This window comes from Oryza sativa, chromosome 5 (genome assembly GCF_034140825.1).
Source record: "Oryza sativa Japonica Group chromosome 5, ASM3414082v1".
In the NCBI taxonomy this organism is placed as follows: domain Eukaryota; kingdom Viridiplantae; phylum Streptophyta; class Magnoliopsida; order Poales; family Poaceae; genus Oryza; species Oryza sativa.
Genome location: NC_089039.1, coordinates 13,078,711 through 13,091,461, shown reverse-complemented (window position 1 = coordinate 13,091,461; position 12,751 = coordinate 13,078,711). Strand labels below are relative to the sequence as shown.

The window sequence follows — 12,751 nt, the reverse complement described above, 5'->3', positions numbered from 1 at the left end:
ATCCTAGGGTGAAAGTGGCTCAAGTATATCACTAGGAAAGTAAATCACACACGTAAATTAAGTTTTGCAATCCTAGGGTGAAAGTGGCTCAAGTATGTCTCTATGAAATGTAAATTGCACAAATGTAAATGCACAAAGTAAATGAGACAAGAGACAATGAATTTTTCACCGAGGTTCAGAAACTCGCCGATTTCCTAATCCCCATTGAGGAGAGCCCAACTCCATCGCTCAACCACGAAGCCACCGCACGCCCCCTTCGTCAAGGGGTTGGCAACGCGGAAGCCGGCCAAGGAGAGGACTACCCAAGCCTCGATCACTAAGGGTAGTTCTTCCTTCACGCCGAAGGTGGTGAACTCCAAACCACTCACAACCAGCACCGGGCCTCCTCCACAATCTTCTCGGAGAGGTCACCGGGCAACTCCTCCACAAGCCGTCCAGGAGGCAACAACCTCCAAGAGTAACAAGCGATGACCCGGCTTGGAGATGATCAAGTGCCACACTAGCTCAACAAATGGAAGCAAATGCACTTGACTCTTGGCTAGACAATCCTCAAACACACTAAGTGGATGAACACTAAGCTCAAATGAGTATGGGAGAGGTGCAAGGGGTGTATGCAATTGAAGTGGGTGCCAAGAGAGTCCCCTTGTTGCTGGTGGGGGAGTATTTATACTCCCACTCACCAAAACTAGCCATTGGGGGCGAAATCCCCCAACTTTGTGTACTGCCGGTCTGACCGGAGGTGTGTGGCCGGTTAGACCGTGCTACTCTAAAACTAGCCGTTGTAGGCATGTTATTGGGCCCCAAGGGCCTGGCCGATCAGACTGCAGTTGGGTGGCGTCAAACCATGGCCGATCAGACCGCAGTTGGGTGGCGTCAAACCATCCTCGGCTCGGTCAGACCACCCCCAACTCGGTCTGTCCGAATATGGCTCTGGCGGCTCTGGATCGCCACCCCGAGGGCACACAGTTGCCGGCTACCAGGGGGCAGTCAGACCAGCCTATACCCACCGGTCAGACCGACCGGGACACACCGGTCAGACCAGCATGAGGCACTCGATCAGACCGGCCCTAGACAGTGAACAAAGACAAGTGGGAAAAAGTGAATGCAAGCAAGTCTAAAGAACAATGACCTAATGTGGCAATTGAAATCATCTCTTTGCTAGGTCATTACCCCTTGATAGTACGGCGAAGCTAAAAATAAACTAGCAAATTTGATCGCCCAAACTCCTCGATCAATTCTAAAAAGAAAACACTAGTTTACCTTCTCTTCCTTTTGCTTTGTACCGTTAATTTTAACCTGTCGATAATCATCCATGCGCAAATATGATGTGAACCTAACTCAAAACATATAACTCGATAGGACGGTTAGTCCACAATTAACGCTTGTTATTAATTACCAAAACTAACAACGGGGGCCTAGATGCTTCAGTGGACAGGGTTGGTGTATTTGCTCAAAGAATGGTTTGGCTTAGAGCATGCCCAAGAGTACCCAAAATCAATCCCTATTCAATTTATTTTTGAAGTTTTGTTTAAAAAAATTGATCTAGCAGATTTTGTAAATAGGAAAACCACGATAAGGGTTCTTGCTCTCGACATGTATAGAAGCGCTCTCGCTCCCAATCTTCCTCGTGTGTGCGCTCGCTGTAGTTCCTGTACAGGGGCAATGGCGCGGAAGAAAATCACGATCACTAGAGGAGTAGGAATAAACTGATTATGTTTGTAGTTTTGCATGGGGCCCACCTTTTTGTTTAGGGACTCAATTTTACCCAATCTTTTTTGAGGGATAAATTTTTTTCACAAAATTTGTTTAGGATTCCCATAAACAGATTTTTTTTTATCAACAGGTAGATTACTTCGCTAGCTCAGCAGCAAGAAAGAGCGAGGTGACGAGCGGCGAGCGGCAGCCGGCGGCGAGCTGCGAGTGGCGGCCGGCGACGTCTGGCTGCCGGCGGCGTGCAGCGGATGGGTCGGAGGCTAACGCTTGTCCCTGGAGCAAAGACTTGGCTGTCCGTTGGAGTTTCTGACGTGCTGGAGGTCTCCGATGAGGAGGGGGACCAGGAAGGACGGCGACAGTCCTCATCACCAGGACCAATCCATGTAGGTATGAAAGGTAAGGTCGCTCGCTTTTCAGCTCATTCGAAAGGTTTTAGGGAGGAGTTTAGCGGTGCTGCCAAGCCAAAAACCTTTGGTTCGAGATTTTGGGCCTTGGGAGATGTTTCTGATGCGACTGACAGTGAGTTGGAGGGAGAGAAGGATGCAGCAACTTCCGTTGAAGAGGCGTTTCCTGAGGCGCGCTTTGTACGAAGAGCGCTGGCTGAAGGTTTCACAGTAGATGAGGTGCTTAAAGCCGGCGAACACCTGCTGCTCAATCCTGCAGCCACTTCAGGTTCATGCACTAAGAGCACGAATTTGAAAGGAAATGGTCTGCTAGCAAGGAGGATTGTAGATTCAGTTGCAAAACGAAGGAAAAGCTCTGTTAAACCATGGAAGGGGCCATTGCCAAGAGCTAGGATCTCGCAGCCGCTAACCATTGGAGACAAACTCGTTGAAGCTTTCACTGCTAAGCTCAGTAATTCAGTCAAGTTTAGAAAAGCTTGGGTTCCTATTGCAACTAGACAAGAAAATGAGGCAACTCTTTCAAGGGAAAGAGATGAAAGTTGTGCAGGTTTGAGGGAGGAGGATGACAAGGAAGTTTTTTTGGCGACGGAGGAAGAAAGAAGAGAGTTGATCTTTGGGAGTACAACTGGCCAGCTGGAAACACGACAACCTAGGGGAGTCGAGGAGTTTGGTCGGTTTCTTGTCTCACGTTTCAAACTAAAGAAGGACAGTGGGCCGTCCAAACAATTTTACTTGGGGACTGGACATAAAGTCCAAATCAAGTTCCACTTTGGAGCAGGCCAACTGCTGTCATGGGCCGGGCAGCATGAACGAGTGAAGAATCGCTTGGGTCAGCCACCAACGCTTGGTATCCTGAGCAATATAGCTGGCCACTCGTCTCCCGTGAGAACGTATACCCATATCCTTCAAAGAAGCAGTTCAGAAACAGAGCAGGCAACGGAGAGCGAGCAACAGATTCGGGAGGTTTCCACCATGGCGCATAGAGAAGATTGGGACCGACAGGGCAATCGAGGCTGGGGAAGAAGAGATGATTCGCATTGGGAGGATGAAGGCAATTTTTTCCAGGAGAGAGGTGGAGGAGAAGACTTCCATTTTCGCTTTCATCCTGGTTTAGGGTTTAACCGGGAGGGAGGAGGGAGAGGTTGGATGAGTCAGGGCTTCAGGCCAAGAGGGGCTAGAAGTTTTGGGACCAGAAGAGGAGGCTTTGCTGGAAGGCCAGGTCGCAGCGGAGCACATCATGCCGGGCGGTCGAATCTGCCCAGTTATGGCCAAAGGGTGATGGACAGCGGTACTGGCAGGGCTGAGAAAACAACAATGGGATCAGGGAGCAACAAGGGAGGCACACTTGTGAGCCGATGGGATAAATCAGCTGAAGGTTCAAGGAAGGTTTTGGGAGGAAAGAAGGAAGCATGGCAAAACAAGGTTGGGGATTTAGGAGCATCGGTGGCTGGAAAGGAAGGAAGAGGGAAAATGTGGTAGGAGAAGTTGTCAGCGAGGGTGATGCAAAGGATCAGGAGTTCGATCGACCATTGTTTGAGGACAGAAATAACAAAGGTGAAGGCGTAAAAGGGGCAGCGAAGAAGGTATGTTCCAAGTGCTTTCAAAAAGGTCATGTGGCTGATGATTGCGTGGTAGAAGTCTATTGTGATATTTGTGACTCTTTTGATCATGTCAATCACAAGTGCCCAGTTTTGAAGCTTCCAAAACCGGTGGTTCAGGCTGTTGGTATGGTGGAAGGGTTAGGGTTCTGTCATATACCACATCAACCGTTACAGAGAAGTAAGAAAGCGACAAAGTTGGCCCTTGTGCATGTGGTGGGCGGATCCCTGTCCAAGGAGAGATTGGTTGCACAATTGCAAAGGTTGTGCGTTGCTAAATGGAAATGGGAACCCGTGGAGCAGGGAAAGGACTCTTTTGTGGTGCTTTTCCCATCTAAAGGGGAGTTGCAGCGGGCAATTAACTTCGGAGGCGCTGAGGTGAAAGAAGGAGGAGTGGCGACTGGGATAAGAATGGAATTCAGATAATGGTATGAAAAGGAGGAGGGATATCTGTTGCCCAAAGTGTGGGTGAAAGTGTTTGGTTTAAGGAAAAAGCTAAGGGAATACTTGACCTTGTGGGCGGTCGGCTCTCTTTTGGGGGCAACTCAGATGGTTGACATGAAAACCACAAGGAAAAATGACTTTGGTAGAATTTTTATTGCTATTCTTGATCCAAAGATTATTCCTCGGAATATTGATGTTGTGATTGGTGATCATTATTTTGAGCTAAGATTTGAGGTGGAAAAGAAAGGGTTTGATGATAATGGAGATGAAGTGGAATTCCATTTCGAAAAGGAGGATGGGGATGGGGATGACGGTGGTTTGGACGACATGGAAGATGGGAAGGAAAATGGGAATGAAAAAGAGGGAGACCATAAGAGATATGAATAGTGACATGATCTTAGATGGGCAAGATGGAGGCTCAAAGGAGAATGGTGACAAAATGACAGAACAAGAAGCTAGAGTCGAGGAAGAGGAGGAAGAGCTGAAGAAAATGGCAGATCAAATTATTGATGTAGTTGTGGAAGATATGCTTGGAGAAATTTATGATCGGGTGGCAAGAGAGGGAGAGGAGTAGGATTTGGGCAATAGACAGGGGCAAGCGATGGGTGATGGGCTGCAGGAGAAGGTGGTGCTGATGGCAAACGTTGAGGAGGTTATTGTGACGCCGGTTCGTTCCAGTAAGAGACTTGCGAATGGTGAAGGGATACAGTTGCTAGAAAAGGCTGAAAAAAGGAAGTCCCGAAAGAACCTTGACTTCTGCTTAGGTAATGAATCTGAGAATTCATTTCTTTCTTTTTCACATGCACATATAGTTGATAATCTAAGTAAGTTAGGACTGAACCTAGGAGCCTCTAGCGATGTTATTTCAGATTCTGTTTTTTGTTTAAAGGAGGGTGAACTTGACAGGATGGGGAGGTTAGAGGAAAATTTTTTAGGGGACCCTTTTACTGATGAGGAGGAGTGTTCAATCTCGGGTGATGAGCAGGAAGTTTTTGATAACCATATTCTTGACCATTTATGTGGGAAGGTTATGGAAGAGGTGATGGATGAGGGGGATATGCACCTAAGTTGTGATTCTGATTATATCCACATCAATCATCGGAAAAGGTGTAAGAAAAGTAGAAAAAAGTTGAGACGAAAGGGGAGGGGTTTTAAGGTCGGTAAAAAAAAAGGGTCATTATGAAAGGGATTTTCTAGAATAGCAGAGGTCTCAAAGACTTGGCTAAATCTAGGTTTCTTTCTGAGTTATCTAAAGAGCAAAAGCTAGACTTTATTGCTCTCCTACAAACAGGTAAAGATAAGTTTGCTGATTCATGGTTAAATAACATCTGTGGAGGGAAAGATTTTCTTTGGCATTGGACTAGACCAAAAGGGAGAAGTGGAGGTATCTTACTTGGGATAAATTTAGAACTCTTTGATGTCGCTAGTATCGATGAAGGAGAGTTCTATATTAAGTTTCACTTAAGAAATAAAGAAGATGCGTTCCAATGGAACCTGGTGGCAGTTTATGGGGCTGCACAAGATGAATTTAAGCAAGATTTCCTTTTAGAGCTGGTCAATTCTTGTAGTAAGGAAGCTTTACCAATGGTAATTGGTGGAGATTTTAATATTATTAGAAATCCAATGGAAAAGAACAACGAGTGATACAATGATAGATGGCCCTTCTTATTTAATGCTGTCATAGACAGTCTTAATTTGAGGGAGATCTTGCTCTCAGGACGCAAATTTACTTGGGCCAACTCTATGCCGAACCCAACTTATGAAAAGTTGGATAGAGTTTTGGTGAGTACCGAGTGGGAAACAAAAAATCCGTTAGTGACAGTTCATGCTCTTTGTAGAGACCTTTCGGATCACACACCCTTGGTGCTAGACACAGGAAAAGGGACACATAGAAATGCTCAACCTTTGTTTAAATTTGAATTGGGATGGTTATTAAGGATGACTTTCAAAATCTTTTGGTAGAAATTTGGTCAAAGGATATCCAAGGGGCAACAAATATAAAGAGATGGCAAAATAAGATATGCAGGCCTCGTCAATTCCTGAGAGGATGGGCGAAGAATTTAAGTGGTGCGTATAAAAAAGAGAAAGCTCGACTTATAGCAAAGGCAGATGAGTTGGACAAATTAGCTGAGACCAGGATCTTGACTAGTCAAGAACTGGATCTAAAAAATTCCTGTAAAAATGCCTTAGCCCAGTTGTTAAGAGAAGAAGAAGTTAAATGGTATCAAAGAGCAAAAACAAAAAGAATAGTAGAAGGAGATAGGAACACCAAGTACTACCATATGATCGCGAATGGAAAACACAGAAAGACAAAGATTTTTCAATTAGAACAAGAAGAAGGGGTGACTAAGGGAGATGCACAACTCAAGAAATATGTCACCAATTATTATAGGGGTCTTTTTGGAGCTCTGGATGGAAATTGTTTCTCCATGTGTGAATCTCAAAAGGATGATATCCCTCAAGTGTCAATGGAGGAAAATACTTTCTTAACAAAAGAATTTACACAAGAAGAAGTGAAACATGCTGTTTTCCAAATGGAACATAACAAAGCTCTGGGGCCTGATGGTTTCCCAGCGGAGTTCTATCAAGTGTTCTGGGAAGTAATTAAAGAAGACTTAATGGATGTCTTTAGAGATTTTCACAGTGGCGAGTTACCCCTACATAGACTGAATTTTGGTATCATTACCTTGCTTCCGAAGAATAAAGAGGCAAAACAGATCCAACAATATAGACCCATTTGCTTACTTAATGTAAGCTTCAAGGTATTCACAAAGGTCATGGCAAACAGAATTGCTCTAGTAGCACAGAAAGTCATAAGACCTTCGCAAACTGCTTTTTTAAAAGGTAGAAATATTATGGAAGGGGCCATAATTCTCCATGAGACATTGCATGAGATGCATAAGAAAAAGTCAAATGGAGTTATTCTGAAACTCGATTTCGAGAAAGCTTGTGATAAGGTAAATTGGAATTTTCTTCAACAAGCGTTGAGAATGAAAGGTTTCTCGGACATTTGGTGCAAGTGGATTGATCAAGTTGTGTCGGGGGGTAGTGTAGCTGTGAAGGTTAACGATGAGATAGGCCACTTTTTCTAGACGAAAAAGGGTTTGAGACAGGGAGATCCCCTCTCACCAATTTTATTTAATTTGGTAGCGGATATGCTTGCCATTCTCATCAATAGGGTTCGAGACCTTGAGACTCTAAATGGAGTAATTCCTCACTTGGTAGACAATGGTCTCTCAATCTTGCAATATGCAGATGATACCATCTTGTTTATGGACCATGATTTGGTTAAAGCCAAGAACCTAAAATTGGTACTAGCTGCCTTTGAAAGGTTATCGGGTTTGAAAATTAATTTTCATAAAAGTGAGATGTTTTATTTTGGGAAAGCTAAGGAGGTGGAAAAGGATTACACCACTTTGTTTGGTTGTAAGATGGGTACTTTTCCATTCAGATACCTAGGCCTTCCTATGCATTTCAAAAGACTGTCAAACTAAGATTGGAAGGGTCTAGAAGATAAATTCCAGAAGAAACTCAATTGTTGGAAATGCAAGTTTTTATCGTCAGGAGGAAGGCTGGTGCTCATTAATTCAGTGTTGAGTAGTTTGGCAACATTCATGCTTTCTTTCTTTGAAATCCCTAAAGGAATTTTAAAGAAGCTGGATTTTTACAGATCCATATTTTTTTGGCAATGTGATGAGCACAAAAAGAAGTATAGGTTAGCTAAATGGAGTGTGTTGTGCAGACCTAAGGAATGTGGGGGGTTGGGAATCCAAAACCTAGAAATGCAGAACAAGTGTATGCTTAGTAAATGGATTTTCAGGTTGATCAATGAAGACGGAATTTGGCAAAGTTTGCTTAGGAAAAAATATTTGACAAAGAAAACCATTTTGCAAGTCCAAAAAAGACCAGGGGACTCACATTTTTGAGCTAGTCTCATGTTAGCCAAAGAGTCTTTTCAAAGGTTTGGTTCCTTCTTATTACAAGATGGCTCACAAGTAAGATTTTGGGAGGATTGTTGGATAGGAGTTCAATCCTTTGAGAAGGAGTATCCTAACCTCTACAATCTAGTTAGAAACAAAAATGAGGTGGTGGCCAAGGTAATGAGTGGAATACCATTAAATGTGTCTTTCAGAAGATCAATAGTGGGAAGAAACTTGGAAGCCTGGTATGAGCTAGTGTTGAAAGTTGTTAACACTGTATTGACAGATCAGAAAGATCGCTTCTTTTGGAAAAACAATAAAGAAGGCATTTTCACAGTAAAATCTATGTACAAGTTGCTCATGTATGAAGGGCTGGTTTGTAGGAAGAATTTCATTTGGAAGCTCAAAATTCCACTCAAAATCAAAATTTTCTTGTGGTACCTCAAGGAAGGGGTAATTCTCACTAAGGATAATCTAGCAAAGAGAAGGTGGAATTGTAGCCTAAGTTGCTGTTTTTGTAACTCTAAGGAAACAATACAACACCTTTTATTTGATTGCTCAATGGCTAGGTATATTTGGAGTGCGCTCCTTTTTACATTTGGGATTAGGCTACTGTGTAGCATGTCTCAAATGTTTGGGAATTGGCTGAATTGTGTTGAACCTAGGCTCAAGAGAATATTGTTTGTGGGCATAGCTGCATTTCTTTGGGCAATTTGGTTATATAGGAATGATGTGGTTTTTAATGGCTCCAATCCTACATCTTTCTTGCAGGTCATTTTCATGGGAACACATTGGGCAAGGACTTGGTCTTTGCTTCTTAAGGGAACCGATGAAGAAATAGTTAAGAACTATTGCAAAGTGCTGGAGAAGCGTGTGGTGGAATTCTTCTCCGTGTATGGCTGGAACCTTAGAAGAAGATTGGAAGCCTAGTCTTTTCTTCGTTTGTTGTTCTTAAAACACCTTTGGGCTGTCATCTCTTATGTAATGGGAGAGGTCAGTTGATGCATTTTGTACCCTTTTATTAGGGAGAGTCTTATGTACTCGTGTTCGGATTTTTGGCTGTGTACACCCCACAAAGGTGTAGAGGCCGGGTTTGATAATCCTTTATCTAAAAAAAATAAACAGATTTTTTTAGATGGAATTTACATAATCTCTTGGTGATGCTCTTAGGCTCATCTTTTAATGGGCTATTGAATTGGTTTGGATTGTACCTATACTTTCTCATACAGATTAATTAGGCGGTTTGTACTCCATTTGGATGTATCTTTTATGGACAATAATCCTATAGTTCTTACTGGCACATGAGGGAATTGACAAACCCGCTTTCCAAAAAGATACCTTTATGAGCAGCACATCAAGCTAAAAACCGAACTAGCCACATAATTCATTTCTCAACGTGCTCTAAACCGAACTAGCCTATTTCACACTTATGCATTCAGTTTATGTTATCCAATCTATTGTCACCCATTCGAATCCACCTCAACTACTCAAGCATTTGGCCCCTTGACGTATCAGTCATAGTCATCTTCTAAAACAAATAACCATCAAGGACTCAAGAACCATGTGGAGGCTCGAGGATGGTGTCATGCATCGGTAGCGTTGAGGTCGGTAGCCTAGTAGCTGCGGGCCTGCGACACGAGGTTGTTGCCTTGATGGTGTGGTAATAGGTTAAAGTTGGGAGTCCACATGAAGACATCAAGGACAATAGCCTAGCAGTACGTGCACAAATCATCAACCCATCCCATACTCACTAGTAGCAAAAGAGGTGTTGCGGTGGCAATGGTTGGGCCATCAATGCGGCATCGCGCAGTGGCAGTAGACGGGAACGACGCAACCTTATCATGTTGTCGGCAAGGAGAAAGTGTAAGTAAAAAGTATATAGACTTGTTGCTTCTTCATCCATCAAGAAAGCTCAACTGTTGCATGACTAGTCAACCTGCTATGGAAATAGAGTTTACCAATGCCATGTTTGATAGAGCTCCTGCTCCAGCTTCAACTCTCCTAGAGCCAAAGCTCAACTAAATAATTTTAGGTCTACCTGAAATGGGAGTGGAGTGGGCTAAAGTGCTTTCACAAAATTAACTAGAGAGATTGATCTAGGTTACTATTCCATACTTCACTCTAGACACAACTCTTGAAGATAAAATTAGTAGTTGGGGCCCTACAAAATAAGCCCCTGGAGTCCATCATGGCTCCATATTCCATTAGAGGATGCTAAATGTAGCACTAGTCTGCACGATTAGGGATCTTTTTGCACAACAGTGATTAATCTTGCTAAGATGATGTCCAATTCTCCTTCAAATGCTTTGTCTGGTTTCCAATTATTGTCTGGAATGCCTCCAACTTACCATGCCCGCTCTATCTCATTGGCATGCAATTTCCTAGCTTCAATCACTCTGTTGCTCCTATACAAGCATGCTAAGAACCCCATTGCACACTACTAGGAAATGGACTTATCGCCACAAAAAAAATTGCATTAGCGCAAATATCATGGTAACAACGCTGTGACATGGTATCTGACGTTAAATAGCGATCTTTCCCCACAGATATCTGACACGAATTCTGTGACATGGTGTAGTGAGCTATATATTGCTATGATTTCGAAATCGTTGCTAGCCATGGTAATAATCCCCGTGGTATTAGATTATTGCTACAATTTTAATTTTGTGGTAACAAAAATGTAAATTGCACAAAATAATCGAGGCAATAAACATTATTGCCACAATATTAATGTGTGGCGTTATCTTTTTCTCATATTGCCACGAAATATATGATGTGTAACATCCCGGGTTTTAGCTATAGTTTTAGTCACGCTAATGACTTGATCACACTGGCTGAGAGCGGTGTTGATTGAGCCACGATGCTGGCTAGGACCTATAATATGCTGATTGTTGTTTTATTATGGATCTTAAATGATTTTTTTGATTGTTTTCTGGTCATTTATTTATCAAGTCATATCCATATGCATCATTGATTTATTGTTAGTTACCTAGTGAGAAGTGGGATAATTTAGTTTTGGTTAAACTATATTGTAGATTAGTTGTCACGAAGCGAGGTACACATGTGCACAGTAGAAATCATAGTTCTTTATTTACAATTTACTACTACACGTCTGCATACATACATGCATATAATTGTACACTAGAAATCTTATATAGTATGCATTTCATATATTGTACAAATACATTAGCCGAGAACATATCGTGTAATTAGTAATATTTCAAAAAGGGACCGTGCGTTATAGAATAAATTAAAAGTCAGTCCCTAAACTAATAGTAACCTCCAATTTTACCAGACTTGAGGAACTCATGTGCAAAAGTATCAAACATATCATACTTTACCAGATTTTCCATTTAAACTGAAAATTAGTAAAATTCTATCCATCATTCCACCGAGCATGCATTGCTTAGGTGTCAAGCTTAGCTGCAGACAACCAGCCCCAAGTAGGTGAGTCACTTAAGGAAGACCAAGATGACTACTGCAGTGTGAACTCATTCCTCCCCAAGCTATTGTATCGTAGAGACCGAGGTCAGCAGTAGCCACAGCAATAGTACCACCAATTTCTACTGCAAAGAACAATAGCAGCAGCTGCCGCAACAGCAGTCACCAACATCAGTTCGGTTGGGGATTCTGCTCAAGTCAAAGAGGAATAATCACAGCTAGCAGATCACTAGTTCAACATCTCACCCATGCATCACCACAGCCGTAGCAACCTTGTGTGTGCAACCAGGGGAGGCTAGGGTGAGTGAATGAGAGGTCAGATTAGTAGTAGAGGAGTAGTAACCAGTAGCAGCTCAAGCAAGATGGAGCAGCAATCAAGCAAGAGGATCAACTCCAGGAAGAGCAAGGAAAGTAGCAGATCCAGATGCCAATTAAGATTTTCACATATCTTACCATATAAACCAAAGTAGCAAGAAGATGCTGAAGTGAAGGAGCAAGTGGTGTTCCAGCAGTCCAGCTCAAGAAGAAGTGTCCAAATACTTCAGTTTCTGGAGGAGTAGCTGGTGCTTTAGCAAGGAGGAGAAATATTCAAGAGCTTCAGTTCCAGTAAGGGAGTGAAGCTACAGTCCCAACATGAGAAATCACACAACCTTCACAGCCACACTAGAGTCATTAACAAGGTAATCCTAAGATTAAAATGAAACTAAAACCATATCATGGCATGATTTTTATGTGATGCATTTTACTAGTTTGTATAGGAGCTATGTGTTGCTTTTGCATCCACTAAACGATGAACAAGTGCATCCCTGATCCAGTAAAAATGTTCATATTAATAATTTGAGCTGCAGAGTAGGAAGTGTAACTAGTAGGACATAAATATTTTTATTTTAACTGATAGGTAAATAGGTTAATTCTAGTTTATAATTATTTGGGGTTAGCAACAAGAAACATTTTAGTTTGTCTAGAATCATTATGTAAATGCATTTAGGTAAACAGCTGCATGTGCATCTGTTTGGTGAATCCTGAAATTATAAATAGTTAGAATTTAGTTATAACTTAAATAAAATAACCTTCAGTACTGAACAAAGGTTCACCTAATCTCACTTGTTCAGGTTTATGTCAAGTAAAATATATGCAGTGTGTCATAGTAGGTCGGTAAAGGAAATCTAATTGAATCGTTAGAATTAATGAACAGAGTTATAGGCCTCTATAGCAGAGCATATAGAGCAAA

At 42.3% G+C, this 12,751-nt stretch overlaps 1 long non-coding RNA gene across 1 annotated transcript; it reads right to left on the bottom strand.

The window, feature by feature from the left end:
* Positions 1–11,412: 11,412 nt before the first annotated feature.
* Positions 11,413–11,906, bottom strand: LOC136356580 (uncharacterized). Its single transcript, XR_010741537.1, has 2 exons — positions 11,767–11,906; positions 11,413–11,645 (listed from the first exon to the last, which is right to left on the bottom strand). It is a non-coding gene; the product is annotated as an uncharacterized lncRNA (long non-coding RNA).
* Positions 11,907–12,751: the final 845 nt, after the last annotated feature.